Raw genomic sequence first — 24,855 nt, 5'->3', positions numbered from 1 at the left:
TTTGTGGTTCTACATGAATTTTAGAGTTGTATTTTCTGTGTTTATGAAAAATGCTACAGGGATTTGATAGCGATTGCATTGAATCTGTAGCTCCCTTTGGGTAGCATGGACATTTTAACAATATTCTTCCATTCCACGGACACTGGATATCTTTCCATTTATTTGTGTCATCTTCAATTTCTTTCGTCAGTATTATATAGACTTCAGTTTACAGATCTTTCACCTACGTGGTTAAATTTATTCCTAAGTATTTTATTATTTTTGAAGCTCTTGTAAATGAGATTGTTTTCTTGATTTCATTTTTGGATAGTTTGTTGTTAGTGTAAAGAAATGCTACTGATTTTTGTATGTTGATGTAGTCCTGAATTTAGCTGTGCCTCATGTTAGCCATACTGCTCACTTTTGATATATGAACCAGTAGGTTTTTTTCTGTTTTCTTTCCTTTTTATTTTAATTTTCTAATATTTTGACTTAAACTACCACTTGCATCAAAATGAATCCTAGCTGATACAATATAGTTTCAATAATAACATCGTATACATTTATAATCTTGCTTTTGCCCTCATAGTATTTTACTTGAATACATAAATATAAAATTAATACATTTTAGCTAACACATTTGTTAATAATTTGCATTTTTAAAAAATGTAAATATCAACTTCAAATATATTCGTCTTATTATAAGTCTCTAGATCCTTTAGATTCTTCCTGCAATATAACATTTTTACAACTTTTCCATTTCATTTTTGAGAGTTCCTTTGCCTGTCAGAATGTTTCAGTGTTTGAAAATGTGAGAAAACTGTCTCTCAAATTTTTTTCTTCAATAACGTGTCTGGTCAGACTACATGAAAGTGCTTTTGTTGACATTTTCTGTGCTGCCTTTTCTTTTCTGGAATTCAGCAACTTTTACTTTAGCCATGTCAAGGTAGAAGCTGTGAGCCTTTTTTTGTGTTTCACATTTTCTTTTGGCTTACCAGAAACAATTTATATTCAAAAGATTAGTTCTCAATTATTGCAACTCACTATGCAATAGTAGGCTATTGCTGATAGACTTGGAAATACTTTATTCCTATCTCATTTTATTTTAAAAACAGTTCTAGTTTTGAACATAGAGATTATTCAGTTCTCATAAAATGATATTTAGATTAATTTTTAATTTACATAACACTAATTATGGCCGTTAGTAATTATAAGAATACTAGTTAAATCATATCTAAAATTGTAAAGAGGTATTAAAATAAAAATGCATATTCTTATTTTATTTTTAAAATTAAAAAAAAATAAGCCAATGTAGTATTGAGGTGGGGGGTTATTTATTTATTTATTTATTTATTTAGCAGAGGCACTGGGGATTGAACCCAGGACCTTGTGCATGCTAAGCATGCGCTCTACCACTGAGCTGTATCCTCCCGCCATTGTGTGTTCTTATTTTAAGTTAATCTTCCTGTTTCTGTTAACTTATATCACTCACCGTATATTATAAACAGGATACATATTCTAACAACATGCTGTGATGTTAAGTATTTAAAGTTAAGATTCACAAACATTAAATAGCCACAATACTAGTAAAGTTTAGTTTACTATAATTTTTTAATTAATTGGAGCTATTTTAAAATTTGTATTTTTAATGCCAAGTTCAGATAATGGTATAATATACTTGATAAGTGTATTTCAAGTATATTCTGCATATAAGAGCAGAAGACTCCCTGATAGCTTGGCATTGTGAAGGCATTATTTGGAATATTGGAAAATTAACATGGGAAATATAATAAAAGGAAGATGAACGGTTCCATTTTTAGCACACTGGCTTAAATTTGCAAACAACAGGTTTATTCTGATATATCTTAGCGTTAACCTAGCCTATGAGCTAAGGTCAAATCTGTGTATGTGTGTGTATGCATGTGTGAATGTGCTTATGATCGATCCTGGATGAAAATAATACTGGAATTCGTAGAAATATTTCCTATCTGAGGTCGTTAGCTAAGGTGGGGAGGCAGAAGGGTATGTTTTCAAGAGGAGAAATTGTGTGGGTGAATGAGAAAGGAAACTGAAAGGGAGCTGTGGTAGGATTATGGAGAAGTGTTGAGTAGCCTTTTGAGGTTTGTAGTCACAAATTTACAACTAAATCAGGCTGGGAGATTTGGGAGGAAATCAGGACACTGAGTCGTCTCTGTGCCCCAAGTTCTCCCTGACAGTCCTCACTGCCTTCTCTAAGACTTACTCCTTGTTAGTAGGAAGGAGTAATTTATTTAGTAATTCTTCTCTAGGTGAACATTTCCTGCACTAACCTGATCTTGTCATTTCTAATTCTTCATTTTTATTCCTCCACTCCTTGCTGGAGTGCCCATTTCAAAAATCTCAAAATATGAATATGTAGGCAGATTATTTTCCCTTTACTTTGCTACGTGGATGTTAACTTGACCTAAGAATCCCAACAAATCTTCACGTTTAAGTGTATAGTTCTTTGAGGAGGGTGCAGTGTGGAGTAGGGGGGAAGACAGAGCCTAAAATACTGCTACAGAAGTAGTTCTTTGTGGCTTTGAGCTCACTGTGAATTCCAAATTCTAGACTCTTACAGATCCTCACTTAATCTCCAGCATTTTTCAACTTCTGGGGCCTGACACTGTTAGAGCACTTAGTTTATTCTAGCCATAATTCAAATGCCTTTTCCACCCTCGCTGGCAGTGTTCCTTATTAATGCTGGCAGTTGATGACAATAAACACCCCTACTGTGGTTCCAAAGCCTGCTGAATGCCTACAGCATGGTTTACCAATCTCCATGGTTTCAGTCACAGCCAGTCAAAAGAGGGAGGAACCCTGAACCAGTCTAATTGTTTCCTCCTCAGACCTCCCCTTTCAGACCAGGAAAGACACCATCTCGAACAATTACATATCTTTGAAGCCTAGATTAAAATGATTTTTTAGTTGTAATTCCCCAAGAGAGTACTTTCATTCAGTGAAATCATGTGATGCTGCCAAAAAATGGTTTCCATCTGTAAATATCTAATCTTGAGGCCTGAATTCCCAATTAAAATCCACTTTTTTTAATGTCTTACAGTAATTTTTGGAGAAACCTAGTCCCCTGGATGGTTATGGTGAAGGTTAATTTGTGGCTTTGTCTTCGGGTGATGATTTAATCTGAGGTAGAGCTACCATTGGTCCCAAATCCCATCTGGTAGTCCTTCACATATTCCTCAGCTTTGAGGCTTTCTTGTTCCCATCCTGATAAGACCAGCTCAGTGTCACATTTAAAAAAATACAAATTCTGTTTTTAAACACATTGAATATTAAGACCTAAATGTAAGACTGAAAACCATAAAACTCCTAGAAGACAACATAGGCAAAACAATCTTTCAAGTAAATCATAGCAATATTTTTTTTTTTTGGCTCTGTCTCCTAAGGCAAAAGAAATAAAAGCAAAAACAATGGGACCTAATTAAACGTAAAAGCTTTTGTACGGCAAAGGAAACCATCAACAAAACAAAAAGAAAACCTACTGAATGGGAGAAAATATTTGCAAATGCTATGACTGATAAGAGGTTAATAACCAAAATATATAAACAGCTCATGCAACTCAATATCTGCAAAACTGAACAACCTGATTAAAAAATAGGGAAAGACTCGAATAGACATTTTTCCAAAGAAGACATACAGATGGCCAACAGGCATATGAGAAGATGCTCAACACCACTAATAATCAGAGAAATACAAATCAAAACCACAATGAGATATCACCTCACATCTGTCAGAGTGGCTATCATCAGAAACACCACAAATAACAAATGTTGGTGAGGGTGTGGAGAAAAGGGAACCCTAGTTGGCGGGAATGAAAATTGTTGCAGTCACTACGGAAAAGAATATGGAGGATTCTCAAAAAACTAAAAAGAAAACTACCATGTAATCCAGCAATTCCACTCCTGGGTGTATATTCAAAAAAAGTAAAAACACTAATTCAGACAGATACATGCACCCCAGTGTGCATAGCAGCACCATTCACAATAGCCAAGATGTGGAAGTTTCTAAGTATCTATCATGACATCATGAATGGGTAAAGAAGATGTATATATATACAATGGAATATTATACAGCCATAAAAAGAATGAAATTCTGCCATTTGCAACAATGAACATGGACCTAGAGGGTATTATGCTTGAAGTAAATCACAGAAGGACAAAAACTTTATGTTATCACTTATATGTGGAATCTAAAACATAAAATGAATGAATACAACAGAATAGAAACAGACTCACAGATACAAAGAACAAATAGTGGTTACCAGTGGGAAGAGGGAGGGGGAATGGACAAGGTAGGAGTATTGGGATTAAGAGGCACAAACTGCTAGGTATAAAACAAATAAGCAACAAAGATATATTGTACAGCACAGGGAAGCAGAGACATTATTTTGTAAAAACTGTAAGTGGAATATAATCTGTAAAATTACTGAATGACTATGTTGTACACCTGGAACTAATATGATATTATAAATTATAAATTAACTATACTTCTATAAAAATATAATTTAACTATGTTTCAATAAAAATATAATTCAGAAAATCAAATGCAAAAAGTAAAAGAAAAATTAGAAAGTAGACTGATGGTATGATGCTAATTGAATATATGAACAAATTAGAGATTCAAATACAAGAATTTTTATATGCTAAATAACTCAGTATAGTTGAATCATCTCTTTTAAAGTTTTTTCATGATAATTGTCAGTATTTTCTATTCAAAATGTATATTATTAAGTATACTTTAAGACAAAATAAAAGACCTTAATGAGTTCAAGAAAAAAAGTGTACTACTATGGAACTCTAGAGAGAACATTCTAGAATCCTCTCTATGGGGAATGGCTGGTTGGTAGGCAGTCCTGGAGGGTGGTGGCAGAGCCCTAGGGGTGCTGAGTGGGATGAGTGAGCAGCCAGGCCAGTCTTTGCTCATCTTTCACTGACCGTGTCTTCACTAAATCAGGACATTTACTAAATATTTAGTAAATGATACTCTGACGCAGGTAACTATTAGGCCCTTAGTGTGATATGAACTAAGTTCATGAGCCTCAACTGCCTTCTAATAAAGTAGAATTTTTCCTAAGCATAAAAAAAAGAAAAGCATTGAGTGTTAATTTCAGCCTTTATAAAGTCTCTTGAAGGGGCGGCAGAGGAGGAAGTCCTTCATTTAATACGAAGTAGACTTTTAAAAGTTCGCTTTATCCAACTGTCCTCAGAGTTCCAAACCTTGCAGGAATTATTTGCCTCTTTCCCTCAAATTTCATTAACTTTTTTGTTTGACTGATCACATCCTTACTTCATTCCCTCTTGTCTCCTATGACCTCTCAAATCTAGTGTTAGAACACCTTCCTGTTCTTTCTTCTGTAAGGAGCATTTTCAGCTCCTCCACGTCTGCATTTTTACCCATCAGCCGACGAAGTCCCCGGGAGCAAATAAAAACTTTTTCTTAGAAATACAAACTGAGGAGCGGAAGGTGAAGCTGTATTTTTAATCTTTATGTTCTTGTACTCTGTGTCCCACCAAGTGGTACAGTATGCATTTAGATCCTAAACATTTTCTTGTAATGCCACTTTACCTCGCCCGCAGCCATGGATACTGCTCCTTAGGCTTTTGAAGCTTTGCTGTCTGCTACTTCTTTGTTAAAAACAAAACCAAAAAAATCCCAGGGAAAACTTCAGGACACAGTCTTCCTAGATACAGCAGTTTTGGGGGTAGGGGGAGGACTGGACATGGGGTGGGGGGTATTGTTACTGAGTGTGGAATGGCTGCTTTTGGAAGACTCTTTCTAGAAGAAAAGATGTTTAGTTTTACAAGCCAAAAATGGACTGCCGATCTCTGGTTCTCAACGTGGTGACGGTAAATGCTGAAAGCACTTTCAGAACTCTTTGCGGTTACACGAGACCTCTTTGGAACATGTTTGCGTGGCTGAGTACTGCTTGTGAAAAGACAGGAAAAGCAGCCAGCAGGATAAAAAACAAAGCCAAAAACCAGAGTCACGTGGTAGACACCAGGGCAGGACCCAGTCTGAACTCCACATGGAAACCAAAGGAAGTGGAAACTGCCTCAAACGGGATGAAGAGGCAACCAGATCAGGAAACTGCAGGAAGAATTTGAACATCACGATTCTGATGCCCACAGCCCCCCCTCAAGTACTTCTCCAGCCAGTCTCCTTGTTGCAGTTACCAGTCAGATGAGGGCTCTGATGCGGAGATGGTTTGTGGTTCTAACGAAACACCTGTCTTCCCCGTTTTAACCTCAGGTGCTGGAAAAGGTAAAAAGTATGTTGCCGGTTTATCTATAAAGGCATTTTGGGGAGGTCCTCCTTAACACACATCTATTTAAGCCTTACTGTACCGGTAGGAAAGCAGCTTCTGAGAAGCTGGAGGAGCAGGGGCCAGAGCCTCCTCCCACTCACTCCCACTGAGGAGTGGCGACTGGGGTTGAGACTGAAGGGGAACAAAACCTGTTTACATTTTGGAAAGGCAGAAGTGGCTGTATGCATTTTCTAGGGCGGTCATAACAAAGTTCTGCAGACTAAGTGGCTTAAACAACAGTCTGAAATCAAGGTGTCGACAGGCTTGGTTCCTTCTGAGATCCTTGAGGTGAGGATGTGTTTCAGCCTCTCTCCTTGGCTTGTGGACGGTGGTCTTCTCCCTGTATCTTTTACATTGTCTTTCCTTGGTACTTGTCTGTGTCCCAACTTCCTGTTCCGGTGAGGACACCAGTCAGATTGGATTAAGACCCAGGCTCATGACTTCATTTCCATTTAACTACCTCTTTAAAGATCCTGTCTCCAAATACTTCATTCTGAGGTACTGGAGTTTAGGACTTCAACATATAAATTGGGAGTAAAGGAAGACAGTTCAGCCCTTAACAGTGGCTATCCTGTTTCTCATTTGGATGCTTGCTCTTCTGCCGAAAGACAATTTCTAGAATGATTTCCAATTGGTTCTTCTTGTCTCCATTCCCACAGGTTCTAAAGCCAGTATCTAGTTTACTAAAAGAGAAAAAATTATACATTATATTTAAGATCCTGATTATTTCGTAGGAAAGCTGAATGCGGCAATAAAGTGCTCTTAAGTCTCTAAATTCCCTTCTAATGAATGAAATTACGGAAATGTCAGAGGACAGAATAGGATTAATTGTATGATAAACCATCTGTGCTTTTATCCTTCTATCTTGAGAAGCAGTCAGTGGTTAAGGCATTTTCCAGAGACGATTGTTTTCCCTCCTAATACTAAATTTGTAATAACTCAATTTCATAGTCTTGTCACTACAAGTATTTGTTCACAATTTTGAATTAAAATTTGCCAAGGTTCTGATCACTCAAACCTTTACTACTGAAATATTAATCAGGACACACTAAGCTTTCTAGTGTAAATACCTTGAAGGAGAAAGTAATTCCTAAAGACACAGAGAGGTAACTTGACTGTTTATGTTGCAGCCGGTGTCACCTCTCCCTGTGTTAATATTTGATAAGGTGTTTAATTTAAATGAGACTTCTAAAGCAGAACCAAAGCTCCTCGTTGGGAAAACTCGCATCTTTTAAGATAAAGGACCCTGTGTAACTAGCACCAAAGCAATATCACATAGTAGCTAATATATTCTATTAAAATGTTACACTATATGAAAAAAATAAAATGTGTAGGTGTTCAAGATGACACAGTAGAAAGGTTAATGCTTCTTGGGGTACATTTCTTAGAGTTTACCATGTATGTAAATGGTTGACTTTTGTTTGTATTATGTGACTGATGACTTCGCTGGAAACCTGCACAAGTCACGTTTAGTTCTTCAGTTGACTTTGTTAAGTATTTACCGGGCATTTGGTTTGTTTTAACCTGTTAGGATTTTTTTTTTTCATTTTATATTCAAGAAAAATTCTACTCGAAGAAAGGAGGTGTGTAGTAATGCTACGCGGGCTGATTTGGGGATGGATGGCTTCTTTTTAGTCAGGCTTTCTAAACATGGAGATGTTGGGGGGATTAATGAATCCTGAAAGTGGAGTTCTTCAATTCTAATAGCTTCATTAAAAGCCTCTCATCTGAGCCCAAACCAAAGTACTCTCACTGCTGCTTTTCTGAAAGTTCAAGAAAAAAAAAACTTCACCAGTTCAGACTTTTTATAATGAGGCAAGAACATCTTGCCCACCTTATGAAAATGTGACTCAGTGCTTAATTTTAAAACTGGATTTAAAATATTGGATAGTATAAATAATGATAGGCAGTGAGTCATTTTTATGGGTATCCTATAATTTTATAATTATTAATCTAAAATTAAAATTCTGTACTTCTTCCTTTTGGAAAAACCTACATACTGCATGTCACAGTATACACAAACTACATAGTGAGTTGGCTGGCTCTCCCATGCCCTTTGAGGTATGAGAATCTTGCCCATTACCTTCCCTCTCCTGAGTTCTATTTGAATTTAATTTTGTACGTTTTAACTGGTCTTGGTAGAATATACTCTAATATGAACCATCTCTACTTCTGTATTTTTTTGTTACTAGACCCAACCACAATCTTGTTTCCCCCCTTCCACCCCTCTTACTTGTGGAATGTACTATATCTGGTCACATAAATTTGTAATGTATTAGAAATTACAGATCTGTTTGGTGTTTTTTATGTTGTTAGATACTAATACTCAGTCTTTTTGTAGGAAATTAAATATCTTTATTTTAGTCTCACTACAACATTTTAAAAATAATATAAATAGAAAAGCAACCTTGAGGCTTCTCTGCTTTCATGATGCTTTCTGAGTATGTTCACTTCATACTGTCTGTATTCTGAATATTAATCCATATGAAAATATTTCATCCTTGTCTTTTTCTTGCCTTTCAGTTTACTTCATACATTGATTGATTGATTGATTGATTTCAGTTTTAGTTACACGGAGGTTTAATCTCACCATGTTTGTTACAGAGTCCAAGCTCCTTCTGCTCGCCACATGACAGGCGAATAAATCGGGAGACAAGGTGCTGGGGCAAGGAATAGAGACTTTATTCATAAAGCCTGCAGCCAAAGAAGATGGCAGACTAATGTCCTGGAGAACCATCTTCCGCAAGTCAGTATTCAGGCTCATTTTATACAAAAAAGGGGAGGGTGTGGTTGGTTGTTTCAAACTTCTTGGTGTAGGAATTCTTTGTTCTTGGAATCCTTTGTTCTTGTAACTGTCCGTGTAGGTCAGGTCATGGTGCCCCTGTAAAACCTCCAACAAAACAAACGTTATTTTCTGTTCTGCAACTTGTTGTCTTTATATGAATGAAAAAGTGTTAATATCCAAAAGTGTTAATATCCTTAAAGGGCAGAGTCTTGAGAGCAGGCTCTCCTGTCTATTTCAGGTTCTAGGCAACATTCTGTTACAAGAGGTGCAGAGCTAGCAAGACTAAGCCTAGGAAACAGGGCACAGGGTTAAAGCCAAAGGAACAGGTCTGATATGGAGTCAGATTTATTCTTTTCTATTACATGTACAAGTTTATCAGTCTTTCCTTTATGACTTTTTTGTGTCTTACGTACAAATGCATTTTTTACTTCAATGCTGTGTATGATATTTTACATTACTGTTTAGTCAGTCTGGAATTTATTTTTATAAATGGTGCCGGGTTGAGATTGAACTCTATTTTTTGTTGTAAAAAAGGATGAATGAATGTTGAATTCCTCCCATGCTTTTGGGAGAGTAACTATTCAGATGATCACATATGGTTTTCCTTCTCTAGCCTATAAGGTGGCACGTCATGCAAACAGTGCAAGTGGCCAAGCAGCCCGTGTATCAGACTTGCTGTTGTAGTACTTGCTAGAGAATGCGCACTTAGGTGGGTGGTGAGCCTCCGTCTCCTCATTCCCCTCTGACGCAGAACACAGCAATCTGTTAGGGCCATAGGACACATACCAGTAGAGACCCTTGACCGTTGAACTATGGCGCTTTTCATGAGTAATTAGAGAAACACCACCTTCTCCCCTGGCATGATCAGGGACAGTATGCAGTAGTAATGAAATGTGGCAGAACTTTGGTTCAAGTACTTTCCTGACAGTATGGCATTCAGGGTGGATAGGAAAGCTAAGACTTGTGATTACAGTTGTAAGAAGCTGCAAGTTAGCACACGCCTAACTTGCAGTAGGGCACACCAGTATACACGATCGGGTTAGTACCATCCCCTTCCCTGGCGTGAGGAGGTAGGACTGGGGTCCACATTTTGTGGTTGACCAGTATTGATTGCCTCAGGCTCTGGGCCATAACCAGATTCCATGGAGCTTTGAAAGATGCTACATTTCAGAGAAGACAGCTTGGAGGGGACCAGTGTTGGACTAATTAACTCTTATTTCTGATTGCCTGTGTGGCCATGATCAGTTTTTTCCTTAATATTCTGATAGATCTGATTTACTTTACAGATCTGATCTGCTTTAGCTAGGATTTTTTTAAATCTTCCTTCCTAAATGAGATTAACATAGACTTTTCTTATGCTCTGCTTATCTGGCTTTTAAGATCTCCTTTGGGTTAAATATATACAAGCTATCCTCTAGGAACTTTTACATTTTGCTATAGTTCTACAGCTGTATTTCTAATATGATTTATTTCTGACTTTTCTCCTTTTGAAGAACCAACTTTGGATTTATTGATTGTTATGGAATGAATGTTTGTGAGCCTCCCAAATTCATATGCTGAATCCCTAATCTCCAGTGTGGCTGTCTTTGGAGAAGGAGCCTCTAAGGAAGTAATTAAGGATAAATGAGATCATAAAAGTAAGGGCCCAATATGACAGAATAAGTGACTTTATAAGTAGAGGCACCAGAAAGCTCTCTTGCATGCTTCTGTGCACGCACACTCTCTCTCTCTGCTCATGCACCAAGGAGAGGCTGCGTGAGAGGGACCATAGTGAAAGGTAGCCATCCACAAACCAGGAAGAGGGCTCTCACCAGAAGCCACATCAGCCAGGCCCTTGATCTTGGATTTCCATCCTCCAAATCGGTGAGAAAATAACTTTGTTTTCTGTTGTTGAAGACGGTTGTTGAAGCCACCCAGTTTCTGGGTTGTTTGTTTGACTGTCTGTTTTAATGACAGTCCACATTGATCAACTCTGTTGGTTATTTATGTGTTTTTCTCTTGCTGGTTTCCTAGTGTATTCATTTCTCTTATACGTCATTTTTTTAAATGTAGGTTTCATTCCATGAAAAACTCTTGGCTCAGTCTTGCAGTTCATTTATTTTTATTTTGACAGTGTATCGATTGTTTTTTTTTAATTTCAGCGGTCAGAATTTAAATTTCCGTAATATTCTGTTGATTCTTTTAAAGAAATGAATATCCTTTCATATCTTTCTGGAGTTAGTAGACATTCTAAAATGCCATCTTGTTTAGTTTATAAAACTTGTGTTTCATAGGTAATGAATGTTTTCTTTGGTTGGGTTTGTTCTCTCTCTTCCATTATTGGATTTTTTTCTTTAATTTTTGTGATTTGAGTGCTCAGCTGTGTACTTGGGATTGTTTATAAACTCTCTGTTTAGCTTTTCTCCAAATACGGAAGGAGGAGTGGTAGGACCAAATTCCTAGATGGGGTGAGCCAGTGGCTTCTTCTGGGTCATGAGAACTCTATTCTTCCTGGGTGTTGCTAGCCTCCTGAAGCCCCTGTTTTACCCCTTCACCCCAGGGTTGGTTGGCTCTGCTCTACCTGACAATAGACATCGCTTTGCTTACTGCCTGACCCAAAGAGAGGTGACCCTCACTCTCTTGGCTGTCCCAGACCTGTCCTATATTCATTATCTGACACTTGTAGGCTTAGCATACCCTCGGACCAGCTTCCATCTTTGTAGGCGTTTTCATCTGTGCATGTTTTGGGCTGTGGCTTCCTTCTCTTCATTCCCATCTATCTTCTTTCATGGGAGGAATCCTCCTAGTTTCTGGACACCTGAAGGTACTGCCTGCTTTTTAAAAAAAAAAAAATTTTTTTTAGAAGATATGGAGATAGGTACACTCTTCTGTGATTTCCTGGCACTTGGGGTGGCATGAGAAGCTCTGGCGTGTATTCAGTCTCCCATCTTGAACCAGTCTCTGAGACAGCTAAGTTTAAAAAGTTGTTTTATTTTGATATAATGTCATGTAAAGAAAAGTTTGAAGAATAGAAGGAAGAATTTCCAGTTGCTTTACACTCAGATTTCCCCAATATTCTCAATGGTAATATTTAAAAATAATGATGTAGGAATGTATATTCAGTATATAATTGGGTATGTATATTGAATCATTTAAGAGTAAGTTGTAGTGGTATTACTGAAAATAGCAGATTAGGGAATTTAAAATCAATCCCTTCACTAAAGCAATGATTAAGCTGGCAGAAACTGTTAGACTTAACTTTTTTGGACTTCTGGAATCTAATTTTGGAATCTAATAAAAACATGACAACACCCAGAAGAGTGCTTACTAAAGCAGGCAGCTGCTCATTTCAGTAAGTGAGCCATGTGACGCTTTTACTTACCCACTGTGTTAGGGTATTCCAGAGGAACAGAACCAACGAACGGGATGTGTGTGTGTGTCTGTGTGTATATACACACTATATATGTGTGTATGTGTGTATCTGTATATACATATAGAGAGAGGGAGAGAGCAATTTATTTTAAGGAACTGGCTCATACAATTGTGGTGACTTGGTAAGCCCCCCCCACCCCCCCACCCCCAAAAAAATCTGCTGGGGTAGACCAGCAAGCTAGAGACTCAGTGGAGCGTTGCATTTCAAGTCCAAAGGCAGTCTCCTGGCAAAATTCCTTCTTGCTTGGAGAAGATCAGTTTTTGATCTGTTAAGGCCTTTGACTGATTAGCTGAGGCCCAGCCACATTGTGAAGGATAATCTGCCTTACTCAAAGCCCAGTAATTTAAATGTTAATCTCATCTTAAAAAACACCTTCACAGAAACATCCAGAATAATATTTGACCGAATATCTGGGTACCCTGACCCAGCCAAGTTGACACACAAAACTAACTAACAATGGTTAGTTTTAATAGCCACTTACTGTCCCCGTTCCCAGCGCACAGGTGGCCATGGGAATGACAGTTAGCATTCCTGGTGTAACTTGCTGGTGCCAGAGAGGTTGACCACACTTGGCAAGGAATGCAGTCTTTACAAAGAGTAGGTTGCAGATATGATTTGTCTTTACCACTTGATACTTCAGTATGTTATTTCCAAAAACAAGAAATTATTTTTATTATTACATGACTATAATATAGTTCTCCAAATCAGCAATTTAACTGTGATGAAATACCATTACTATCTGCATACATTTTAAAGGCTTTTGTCACATACTTCAAAATTTCTCTCCCCAAGTGTCCACGAATTTCCATTTTTGTCAGTAGTACATGAGAATTTCAAATAATCCTTTACCATTTTAAAATCATAGACTAATGTAGTTTTAAACTTTGCTAGATTGATATACAGTATCTTCAGATTTATCCCAGTAGAACCCCTATCTCTTTTTGCTATTGTAAACCTTACCTTCCTTCTCTGTATTCTCTAAGAATAAAAAAAAAGAAAAGTCCAACTCTGGAAGTATTGGGGAGAACTTCCAAACTTGATTGTCCCTAGTATAAACGCTGTTCTTTTATTTTTATTACAATCATTATTCTCTACTACATATGCTTATTTTTTTAATTTATCTTTACAACTTCTCTATAAAATAGTAATTTTGCAGATAAAATTATGAGGTTAAACGTCTTTCCCAAAGCTATACAACTAGTAATTAGTTGATTCTGGACTCCTCATGGACTTCCTGACTTCAGAGCTGATCACATTACATTGGGCTGGTTAGTGAGAAGGACAGTGAAACACTCAATGAACATTTGCCGAAGGGAATTCATACCTGCTGTATTTAATTGTCTTGAAGATAGTGATAAAAGCATATTTCATGAAAGACGATGGTAGATACCAGATTGAAGGCCCCAGATGGGGACTGAAGGTGATGAAGAGTGTTGAATGTTAATGATTGACAAGAAATACACCTTTTTCTAACTTGATTGCCAAGTTAAGAGAAATTATATGTGAACTGAAGACAGAAGAAACACTGAAAACCAGCACATGCTGCAAAGCAAATAAAATATAGTAAGTCTTGAGAGCTGACAAGACTTAACACAGATGTGATGAAAGGGTGGCTAGTGAAATGTGGGCTCTGAGACGTGCTTCAAAGGAACATAGCCGAGGAGCTAATGGTCCTGCAGGCGGAGTAGAGGATTTTTGAGGAAGAACAGTCAGAAAGCATAAATCAAGAAGTAGGAAAGGGGGACGATGTTTTAGAAACCGTCTAGCCCCACTTTCTTTACCTTACGGATTATAGAGCTAGGAAGTTGCATAGCCAGGATGAGAAACTACGTTTTTGACACTGAGTCCTGATCTTTTTCTCCTCTCTCTTGAATATTATGAAATTTTAATCCAGAATATTAAAATTACCTTTTTAATCACTTCAGATTATCTTTGGAAGTAGGCGGGTTTGGTATTACAGTTGTACAGCTGTTGGTTACACATGACATGTTACCTAGAAATGGGAGTGATGAAAATTGAAATTCTAATGCTGAAATGCACCGACTCTGAGGACACTCATCCAGTAACCATTACTTTTCTCAAACCCAGAAGACTTGCAGCATCTGGGTTAGTCGGTAGTTAAAAATGTATGCACTTCCTGTAACAACAATGTTGGCGATCAAAAGAATAAGGACAACTTTTTCATTTGGAAGAACAGTCATTATTTTTCTCATTCACATACAGACAATAAAAACAATTTCTATTATAAGCATCCATTTATCTTTACTCCTATCCTGTACGTATTTATTCACACTGTCCCATTATATTCTGAGATTATTCCGAACTCCTTGGTTATGTTGTAATTTTCCCATCTGGGATGCATCAGTCACAAATAAAGAACGTAAACATTGTAATAAAAAGTGATGCTTCATAAGAATTCATATTGGCTGTACTCTTATCTTTGAGACCTTTGTTCTGTTGAACAATGGAATGATGTAATAATTCAATTCAAGAAGACTTGATCTCATTTTCTAATTTTTTTCTGCTATAACATTCTTAAATAACATTCATGGAATACAGAAATCTTTGGAGAACTTATATAAAGTCCATATGGACTTTTCTTATTTTCTTTACCTCATGAATTTCACTTTAATGCTACAAATATCTGTAGCAATTGTGCTATATTAAGTTATTTAGAACTGTTTGGTGGGGTTCTGCTGACTTTGGTGGTCTCTTTAATAAATTCAATTTAAGTAGTAATGCATTGTAATGTATTGTTATAAATAAAAAATTACTCACTAATCCCTTTCCCATCTGTTAGTATATTTAGCCAGTTCCCTCTGCCCCACAGAAATATAGAAGAAATTGAGCAAAATTAGGGAAGTGATATGAACGACTCCTTCATGTTAAAGCACTATTTAGGCATTTTGAGATCAACACAGAGACAACAATGTTTTCATCATCAACTCATTTATTGCTGGAGGTACAAAAATAATGCCTCTTCCCTGGGAGAGCTTAAGTGCAGTGGTGGGAATTAGACAGGAACGTCATTATAATATGTAGCAGAATGTTGTCAGTACCTGAAGTTAAGAGGACGGGAAGGTCAAGCAGGGGGAAATTGCAGCCAGTTGGGGATATGCGGAAAGACTTCTGGAAAGACACGGTGTTTAAGGTGGGTCTTGAAAGTAGGCAGTTTGCAGATAATGATGGAGTAAGAAGAAGAGCATGAGCAATGGTATAGAGACAGAACGCACTGGGTGTGTTTGGGAAGTATCAAATAATGTAAGCTGATGCTGTCTGGAAGACTAATAAAGAATGTAACGCTAGCAACCATTTAATGAGCACCCATTGCATGCTCTGCTTCTTGCCACGTACCCTATGTGCATTGTTTTATTGAACTTTTACAACGTTCTATGAGGTGGTGTTAGCGTTATTCCTGCTTTCCAGATGGAAAGATATTAAATGATTTTGCCCACAGTCATACAGCTGTTAACTTTGTGTTCTTAGATCTTAATCAAGGTCTGACTGGTAATAAAACCCATACTCTTAACTACTTCACTGTAGAGTTGCACTGTGGAGAATTCAAATACAGAGTGGGGACCTTATTTCCAATTATGTTAGCAATGGGAAATAATACGTTTTTTTAGCAAGAGGATCCATTATTGAGAGTTTATAAGATTAACCTATTATCAGTGAGTTGAAAATTAACGTGAGGAGAGAGGAAGTAGACAGATTGGTCAGTTGGCTGTTTATAGCAGTCTAAATGAACTAATGAGAAACTGAGCTAGGTTTGTAGCAGTAGGATTGGAAAGGTGGGAACACAGGCAGAAACCTTTTCAATTTTGTAAGTTGTAACAAAATGACAGCTTTAAATTTACATAGAGGGGATGAGGAAGTAGGCAGTTTCAAAGTTGACCCTGGATGAAATTTGAGTCTAGGTAACAGTAATGAGAGAGAAACTGTTTTGAAGGAAAAGAAAACTTGATTTGGCCCAAATTGAGGGTGCTTGAGTAAATCCAGGTGTCAAAATTATTTGGAATGTAGATGTGAAGATGAGATTTCAGATGGAGTTCAGGGATTAAGATGGAGATTTGACAGCTGTTTGCATAGGAGAGGGAGTCAAAGCTATTTGAGTGAAATCCCCAAGGAAAAGAATGTAGAAAGAGAAGTTTGAAGACAGAACCTTGGAAAGGCCTACATTTAGGGCCTAGAGAGAGACAGAGGAACTAGTAAAGAAATCAGTAGTGGGTAGAGGTTTAAGGATAAGTTTAGGATTAACAGATACACTATTACTGTATATAAAATAGATGAACAGCAAGGACCTACTGTAGAGCACAGGAAACTATAGTCAGTATCTTGTAATAACCTATAATGAAAAAAATCTGAGAATATATATATATATATATATATATATATATATATATATATATATATAAACTGAATAACTTTGCTGTACACCTGAAACTAATACAACATTGTAAATCAACTATACTTAAATAATAAATAAATAGACACCATAATTAATTAATTAATTAGGATTAAAGGATTAGAAAACCTTTGGTCTCTTTAAAAAATAAATTTAAAAACCAGATGGTCAGTCATTTAAGAGCTGAGAAACTGCCTAGGATTTCTGGTGCCAAGTTTATACTCTGACTTTTTGTTTTAATAATACGCTTTATTTCTTTAGAGCAGTTTCAGGTTTACAGCAGAATTGAGCAGAAAATACAGATATACTCTGACTTTCTATTGTGTGACTCTAGAATTTTCTTCTAGAGGAGCAGACCCATACTTCATACTGCCTACCTAGCAGACTCACAGGCGTTTTAAACCCAAGACCAAAAGGAACGTATTATTTCTGATCCCTAAATCTCAAGCTTGCTCCTTATTTATATGCCCTGTTTGGTTATTAACTCCACTGTTCATCCATTTGCCCCAAATAGATATCTAAGCTTCATCTGCCACTATCCTCCCTTACCACTAAGAATCTACCCCTCTCTTTCAAAACCAATGTAGGTTTGTCGCTATAGACTGAATATTTGTGTCTCCCTAAAATATGATGGTATTAGGAGGTGGAGACTTTGGGAGGTGATTATGTCGTGAGAGCAGATGGAATTAATGGATCTAAAAGAGAGGCCAGAAAGTACCTTGCCCTCCCGCCAAGTGATGGCCACCAAAAAGATGGCCATCTGTGAACCAGGATGCAGGTTCTTACCAGACACCAAATATTTCAGCCACCAGATTTATGAGAACTAAATATTGTTTATAAGTCACCAAGTCTGGAATTTTTGGTTATAGCAGCCCAAGCAGACAGAGACAGAAATTGGTACTGAGAAGCAGGGGTTCTGCTGTAGTAAGTAACTGAAAATGTGGAAGTGGCTTTGGAACTGGGTTAAGGGGTAGAGGCTGGAAGAGTCTTGAGGTTCATGCTAGAAAAAGGCCACATTGTCATGAACAAACAGCCCATTAAGGGCAATTCTGATGAGAACCCAGAAAGAAAAGAGCAGAACTATAGAGAAAGCTTCAGTCTTCTTGGAGAGTACCTAAGTAATCTTGAGCAGAATCTTGGTAGGAATGTGGACAGTGTGAAGGCAGTCTGATGAGATATCAGGTGGAAGTGAGAAGCACGGTATCAAACAATGGAGAAAAAGCAATCGTTGTTATGAAGTTGCGAAGAACTTAGCTGAATTGTGCTCATGCCTAGTGTTCTGTGGAAGGGAGAACTGATGAGTAAACAAAGTGGATATTTGGCAGAGAAAATGTCTAAGCAAGGTGTTGAAGGTCCAACTTAGCATCCCTTGACTAAGTGAAGTAAGTTCTCTTGGCTTACAGTAACATGTGAGAAGAGAGAAAAGACTCAAAGACAGAACTGTTTCATCAGAAAGGAAGCAGAACTTAAAATACTTGGGAAAGTCTCAGCCTATCCATATTGGGAAGAATGAGCTGCTGTTTGGGAAAGACCATGAAAGGTGTGGCCAAGTAAGCACATTAAGGAGCTGATCGGCGGCCATTTCCGCTGAAGCTAGGTGGCATTGTTTAAGAGCCTGGAAGAGCGAGGGCAACTCAGAGACCATCAGGGCTGCCACCCACATCACGCAATGCAGAGAAAGGCCTGGAGGACAGGATGATTTCAAAGGAGGGGCCGCAGGCACTTGTGGGTCTTTAATACATGCTGCCCAGCCTTGCCTCAAGGCTTCTGCTCCCCACATTCGTGCCAAGATCCTTGACTGCCCCAGGTATGTTCCAGTGGGTTCTTCTGCAGCATCTACCCATCAGCAGACTTTGCTGCCATGCCTGGGTGCTGTCTCTGACCAAGCACAAAGTGCACAGCCACGACAGCATAGCTACTGCCACCTAGGTTTCCTGGCTTGGGACACAGGCAGAGAATCCCTGCAGGGGCAGAGTCACCACAGAGGGTGCCTGCTGGGGCATGGCCCACTGGGGCTGTAGGCCAGGGCTGACCCAGACCAGTAAAACCCAGGTGAGCCACAGGCACCTGACTCTTACCTGTGTGGGCTGCCCAAAGCCACAGAGGCAAGGCCAACTATAGCCGAGGGGCCCAGCCCCTACCTGGCAAAACTGTGGGGCTGGGACTCACCCCAGTGGGCCTAGAAGGGGTCTGCAACCCCCGTAGGCCTAGGGGGCAGAGCGCAGAGCCAGACAAGACTATTATCCAGCATTAGTGTTTAGACTCACTCGGGACCGGACGCTCCTTTCTTTCTTACTTCTCCCTGTGGAGGGGGAGTGTCAGGCCTGTGCCTGTCCCTCCATTGTATTTTGGAAACACATAGCACGTTTGACTTCACAGGTTCACAGTGGGAAGGGAGTTGGCCTCAGGATGAATCCTCCCTTCAGTCTCACTCATATCTAATTTAGGTAATACTTAGACATAACTTTGGATTTTTGAGTTGACGCTGGAAGGAGTTAAGACCTTTGGGAGTTGTTGGGAATGGGATGAATGTATTTTTCATGTGAAAGGAACGTGAATTTTGGGGGCCAGATGGAATGCTGTAGAGTGAATATTTGTGTCGCCTCAAATTCATATCGAAACCTAACCCCCAATGTGATGGTATTAGGAGGTGGGGCCTTTGGGTGGTGATTAATTCATAAAGACAGCCTTTATGAACGGGATCAGCATCCTTATAAGAGAGGTTCCAGAGTGGTGGTACTCTTATTATCCCCAGATAATAATAATATCCAGAGTGGTTAACTTTTTTGCCTAGTAAAAAGTGGTAGAGCTGTCTGACTGGAAATTGTCTATAACCATTCAAAACTATGGCCTTAAGTGAATGAGTAAATAAACTAACGTACAGCCTCAACTTACGGCCGTGTAATTTTGAATAGATGTTCAATGTTTTCTATTTTCCAAAATGTAACTTTTACCTTTTCTTCCGACTTCTCTAGTTTAATATGTTAGCTAAGTTATGAAATAAAAAAGTTAGAAACAGAAGTTGAGCAAAGCAAGTGTATTTAGCACAGCTTTGCATTTGTCAATATCTTTACACACTGAAGTGTCGACAACTTAGGCGTGATTTTATAGGGACCCCTTCAAATACTCCACCACTTTCCTTACTCCTCTCTTCTCTCTTTCTCCTCTTCATTTGCACTTTCTGTATGTGACAATTTTGAAAACCAATGTGTTGGAGAAAAGGTAATAGAAATAATGAGAATCTGGTTTGAAAAGAGTAAGTATTTTATAATCTGTAGTATAAATTCCATTAGCCTAGATAAACTGTGTCCAATCTAAAATACCAAGAGGTTTAAGTTAGACACAATTGAAAATGAGTATCAGTATTTAAGTAATAATGACATTTTCTTAGTGTTAATTTATCTTCTCAGTATTATCCACTGTGAGACCCAACTTCCTAAGAAAATCTGAAAACTTTATCTACCATTTCAAAGTAATCTTTTAATCCCCTTAACATTTTATAATAGGCTATCATAATGGATTTTGCTAAGCTTTCCACTGATGTGGTGCCAAGTAAACTTAGAGTGCTTTCTGCTTTAGAGCAGACCAGTGATTGCAAGATGGACAGAATCCTAGGCAGTTAAGTGGCAGATAGTCGTCACGTTCTGCTTTCTTTTATGTCTCTTATACTTTAGTTATTTGTGTTATTAGTATTCTCTTCAAGATGTCATTTCTCTTTAGAAATATTTTAAGTGACTTCATTTTGTGAGGAATAATCTAGATAATATAATCTATAAACCCATTTAGTTAAATATGTCTGTAATATAGTGAAATTAAATGGAGAACTGAAGGGCCCCTCGTGAAACACTCTGAGTTGTGGTTCCTCCCACCTTTCCAGCAGGAGGCTTCATGTCCCATTCAGGACGTATGACCTGCTTATATAGAGACTGAGTGAGATTTCTAGTGTCAATTTGTTCTCAAATATCAGTAAGACCTATTTCTCTTATTAAATAATAAATAGAAGTAGAAGATTCTTGAACCAATTTGTAATGGAGAACCTCACCATTTCGAGGACTGTACCCCAACTCCTTATCCTCAGCTTTGTTGTCCACACAGACTCCCAATACCTGCCTTAGATTTAGAATCCCCCTCATCCCTCTTTACATTTGGTTTTTGAATTGGTAGCCCTTCACCCAGTGGCCAGCATTATCTCGCCTTCCTAATACACTGTTTGCATCTCACGTGGGGGCTTGTGGAGGATGAGTGATGGTGTGATGGTGTCTTGGAACATACAACCAGAGGAAAGCCTTGACAGAGATAACCTTAATTTCTTGCATTTTTGATGGCCAGATTTACGCTTCAGTCTTGTCAAAGTCACAACAAGATAAAGATGTCTGATATTACTACTACTGTTTTATATTTTCCTGGAAGTAATTAAAAGTAAAGAAAACAAAATACAAAGGACATTAGCAAGACAGCTGAATATGAGGCTTCAGACTTTTCTTCTTCCTACAGGTGCACGGAATAAACAGCTACATGCAGATCAGTTCCCTTGGAGAGAAATATAGAAACAAGTTGAGTGAATTCTGCATGTAGGATGACTGAGAAAATACCCACATTGAAATGAGTAGGAAAAGCATTGATGCCATAAAACTCCATAGTAGCTCCTTACATTCAGGAAGGAGCCCCCAGCTGCCAGCCTCTCCCTGAGGAGCAAAGAGGTGGGACCACAGAGCTCCTCAACTTTCATGGCTGCTACCCAGGGGACTGGCTTCCAAATCACCTCGCTCTGAGAGCCAGTGGGAATGAGCATTTGTGAGTCCCCAGGACCACATTGAACAGATAGGTGGTTCTGCACAGAAGTGCAGGCACTTACCATGGCCATCCCCCTGGGCTCAACACAGAGGGAGCAGGCTAAAACACAAGGTTACCAGTTTCTCCCTGGAAGGGGTTTACCTGCGTACTTTCCTAGCTGCTGCCCAAGGGTTGTGCTTCTGACCAGCCTGCATCTGGAAGCTGCTTGTGTTCCTCAGGGAGCCTGAAAGGGCTTGTGGGCACTTCCATCGCCTTCGCTCCCCACACTCACTCCAGTGATAAAAGCAAATGTTCATCTTCTTTCTGGAAGGAGCTACTCCGTATATCTAGCACCCCAACTTTTATGGCTCCCAAGTCTTAGAGAACCAAAAGGGCTCGAAACTCTCAAGTCTGCATTCACCACAGAAGACAAATAGGTGATGTCTGATGTATGTGTGACCAGCACAGAGGGAGCAGGCAAAAACACAAGACTCCCCTGTTTCCCCTAGAAGGGATTTGACTGCATACTTTTTCAGCTGCTGCCTAATGGTTCTAATTAGCCTGCATCTGAGAACTAATAGGGCACACAATTAGTAGTCCCATGGGACCCTGAATGGCCATGTGGAAATAAATGTTCCATGTCTTCTCCCCCTGGCTTGCCCCAGTGAAAAAATCAGGGGAGATAAGTGATTTACGTGCCAGATAATTCAAAATCATTATAAAGTTGCTCACCAAGGTCAGGGGAGCAATGCAGGAGCACTGTAAGAATTTCAACAGAAGAAGGAAATGTAAAAATTCTAAACAGAAATCATATATGTACTAAAAATTCAAACGAAATATTCAACAACAGACTAGATCAAACAGAAGAAAAGATCAATGAATTTGAAGATAGCTCACTGGACTCAAACAATCAGAGGAGCACAAAGAACAAAAAAGAGTGAAGATAGGGAGGGGGATGATATGTTCAAAATTCTAAAAGAACTCATAAAAGAAAGAAAACTGCCAACCAAGAATACTCTTTCTGGAAAAGTTGTCTTTCAGAATTGAAGGAAGGATAAAGATACTCTGAAACAAACAAAAACTGAAGGGGTTCATCATCACTAAACCTGCCTTACAAGAAATACTAAAAGGAGTTCCTTAAGCTGAAATGAAATACTCTATTACATGCTTAAAAAATTAAGAGGGTATATGTCATGTTAAGTATTCTTACCACAATATAATAAAATTAATAAAGTTTAAAAAAAAGATTGAGTATGAATTAACTAAGCATCAACTCAAGAAGAGAAAGACCAACAAAGAATGCCCAAAGAAAGTAGAAGGAAGGAAAGAATAAAGTGCAGCTATTAATATAGATAGAATTGAAAAAATAAATAAGAAGACCGAACTCAATAATAAAGAAATAAAAATTTAAAAATAAAAATAGAATAAAAATTGTTTAAATTTGAAAATAAAAAAAGTTGAAATTACAAAAATTAAATAAAAATGAATAAATAAGAAGACTGAAACTCTGGTTGTTTACAAAACTCTGACAAGATAAATGAACTGAAAAAAATGGTATAAACAAATTCAGAGTGAAAGAAACATAATGACAGGTACAGTAGTTACCCTGGAATTTTTTTTTTTTTTGTATTCTCAAAGAAACCTTTATTGTTTGCAAATTTAAAATTCATTACAAGAAAAATTCTCAGTTTGTTTCGTGACAGATTGGAGAAAATAAGCAAATATTTGTATTTGTGCAAATCTTGTAGAGAATGCTTTCTACATGATTCATAAGTTTCTATCAGTTTTACTAATTTATGGTTTTTTAAACAATATTTTTAATTTTTCAGTTTTTTAGTTATGAGAGATTTCCAGTATAGAGAAAAAATGAAATACCTATGTACTCACTGCATGGACTTAGCAGATAGTAACATTTTGTTCTGTTTGCTTCTGGTTGCTTAATTTTTTTGATTGAAATATAATTGACTTATTATATTAGCTTCAAGTGTACAACATAGTGATTCAATATTTTTATAGATTATACTCCATTTAAAGTTACTATAAAATACTAGCCATATTCCCTGTGCTGTACATGTACAATCTATCCTTGTAGGTTATTTATTTTATACATAGTAGTTTGTGCCCCTTTAGAATTCTTAAATGTTTGACAAAATTAGAAATTCCTTCCTTAAGCAAACTTACCAATAAAGGAGGATATTCTATATCTCATTTTATGAGACCATTTTAATCTTGATATCAAAACCAGAAAAAGACAAAAGGGGAAATGAAAGTAATAGACCAATCTCACCTATAAACACATATATGAACAAATCTCATAATTGTTAATAAACTGAATGCAGTAATGTATGTTAAAGAAAAAAATCTTGTGACATGGCCATATAGGGTTTACTCAGAGTGCAAGTGGGTTTATCATTAATAAATTCATTAACACAACTTACCTGATTCACAGATTTAAAAAGAAAAATCTTATATTCACTTCAGTCTTCAGAAAAGCATTTGATAAAATTCAACACCACTTCATGTTTAACGCCCCCCCCAAAAAAAATACTCTTAGTAAACTGGTAATTGAAGGAAAACAACTTTTTATTATCTTTTAATGGTTTCTACAAAAAACATGCATATATATTTGACTTTATTGTCAAATAGTGGAATCACTGTCTTTAAAATTAGGAAAAAAAAAGTCCACTATCATGGCTTCCATATTATACATGTCCTAGCCAGCATTAGTAAAGAAGACATAAGGATTGGAAATAAAAACAAAAAAGCTGTTACACACACACACACACACGATGAAGTTACACCAAATGTGAAGTGAAATGAAAAACAGTGCCTTGCCCAGGGATGTACAGCTGGTGATTAGTGGAGCCAGGAATTCACATGTAATTTGGCTCTGAATTCTGGACTCAAAAATTTCTGCTCTACTGTCTAGTGACCCAAAGAGTAGAGAAAAAGACTTCACTTCAACTGCAATCTAAAATGCAGAGTTATTCCTCATGAATATCCTCACCAATTAAAGAATTAGCCAAATTTTAAAAAAATATATATCATTAGCAAAATTTTGTATTTGTCTTCCTGTTTTGTTCTTCCTGTTTTTAGATTTTTCCACTCCTTCAGTACGACAAACCGTGCACAGTGAATATTGTTGGTCTTGCAGTGTGTAG

General features: G+C 37.6%; 1 protein-coding gene and 1 pseudogene across 3 annotated transcripts in view; both read left to right on the top strand.

The window, feature by feature from the left end:
* The window catches only part of ZCWPW2 (zinc finger CW-type and PWWP domain containing 2), a 114,635-nt gene that overhangs the window by 14,220 nt on the left and 75,560 nt on the right, over positions 1–24,855 (top strand). Inside the window, exon 2 of one of the 3 annotated variants that reach the window (XM_045520109.2) lies at positions 24,791–24,855. The exons of the other annotated variants lie outside the window; for them this stretch is intronic. The gene's annotated coding sequence lies outside the window, so the exon portion shown is untranslated. The remainder of the gene's footprint in view (positions 1–24,790) is intronic. 3 annotated transcript variants of the gene reach the window in all.
* Positions 5,826–24,825, top strand: LOC105072679 (SIN3-HDAC complex-associated factor pseudogene; annotated as a pseudogene).

The sequence above is a fragment of the Camelus bactrianus genome, chromosome 17, assembly GCF_048773025.1.
Source record: "Camelus bactrianus isolate YW-2024 breed Bactrian camel chromosome 17, ASM4877302v1, whole genome shotgun sequence".
NCBI lineage: Eukaryota > Metazoa > Chordata > Mammalia > Artiodactyla > Camelidae > Camelus > Camelus bactrianus.
Note: the sequence above shows the minus strand (reverse complement) of the source record. Positions and strands in the feature narration are given on the sequence as shown.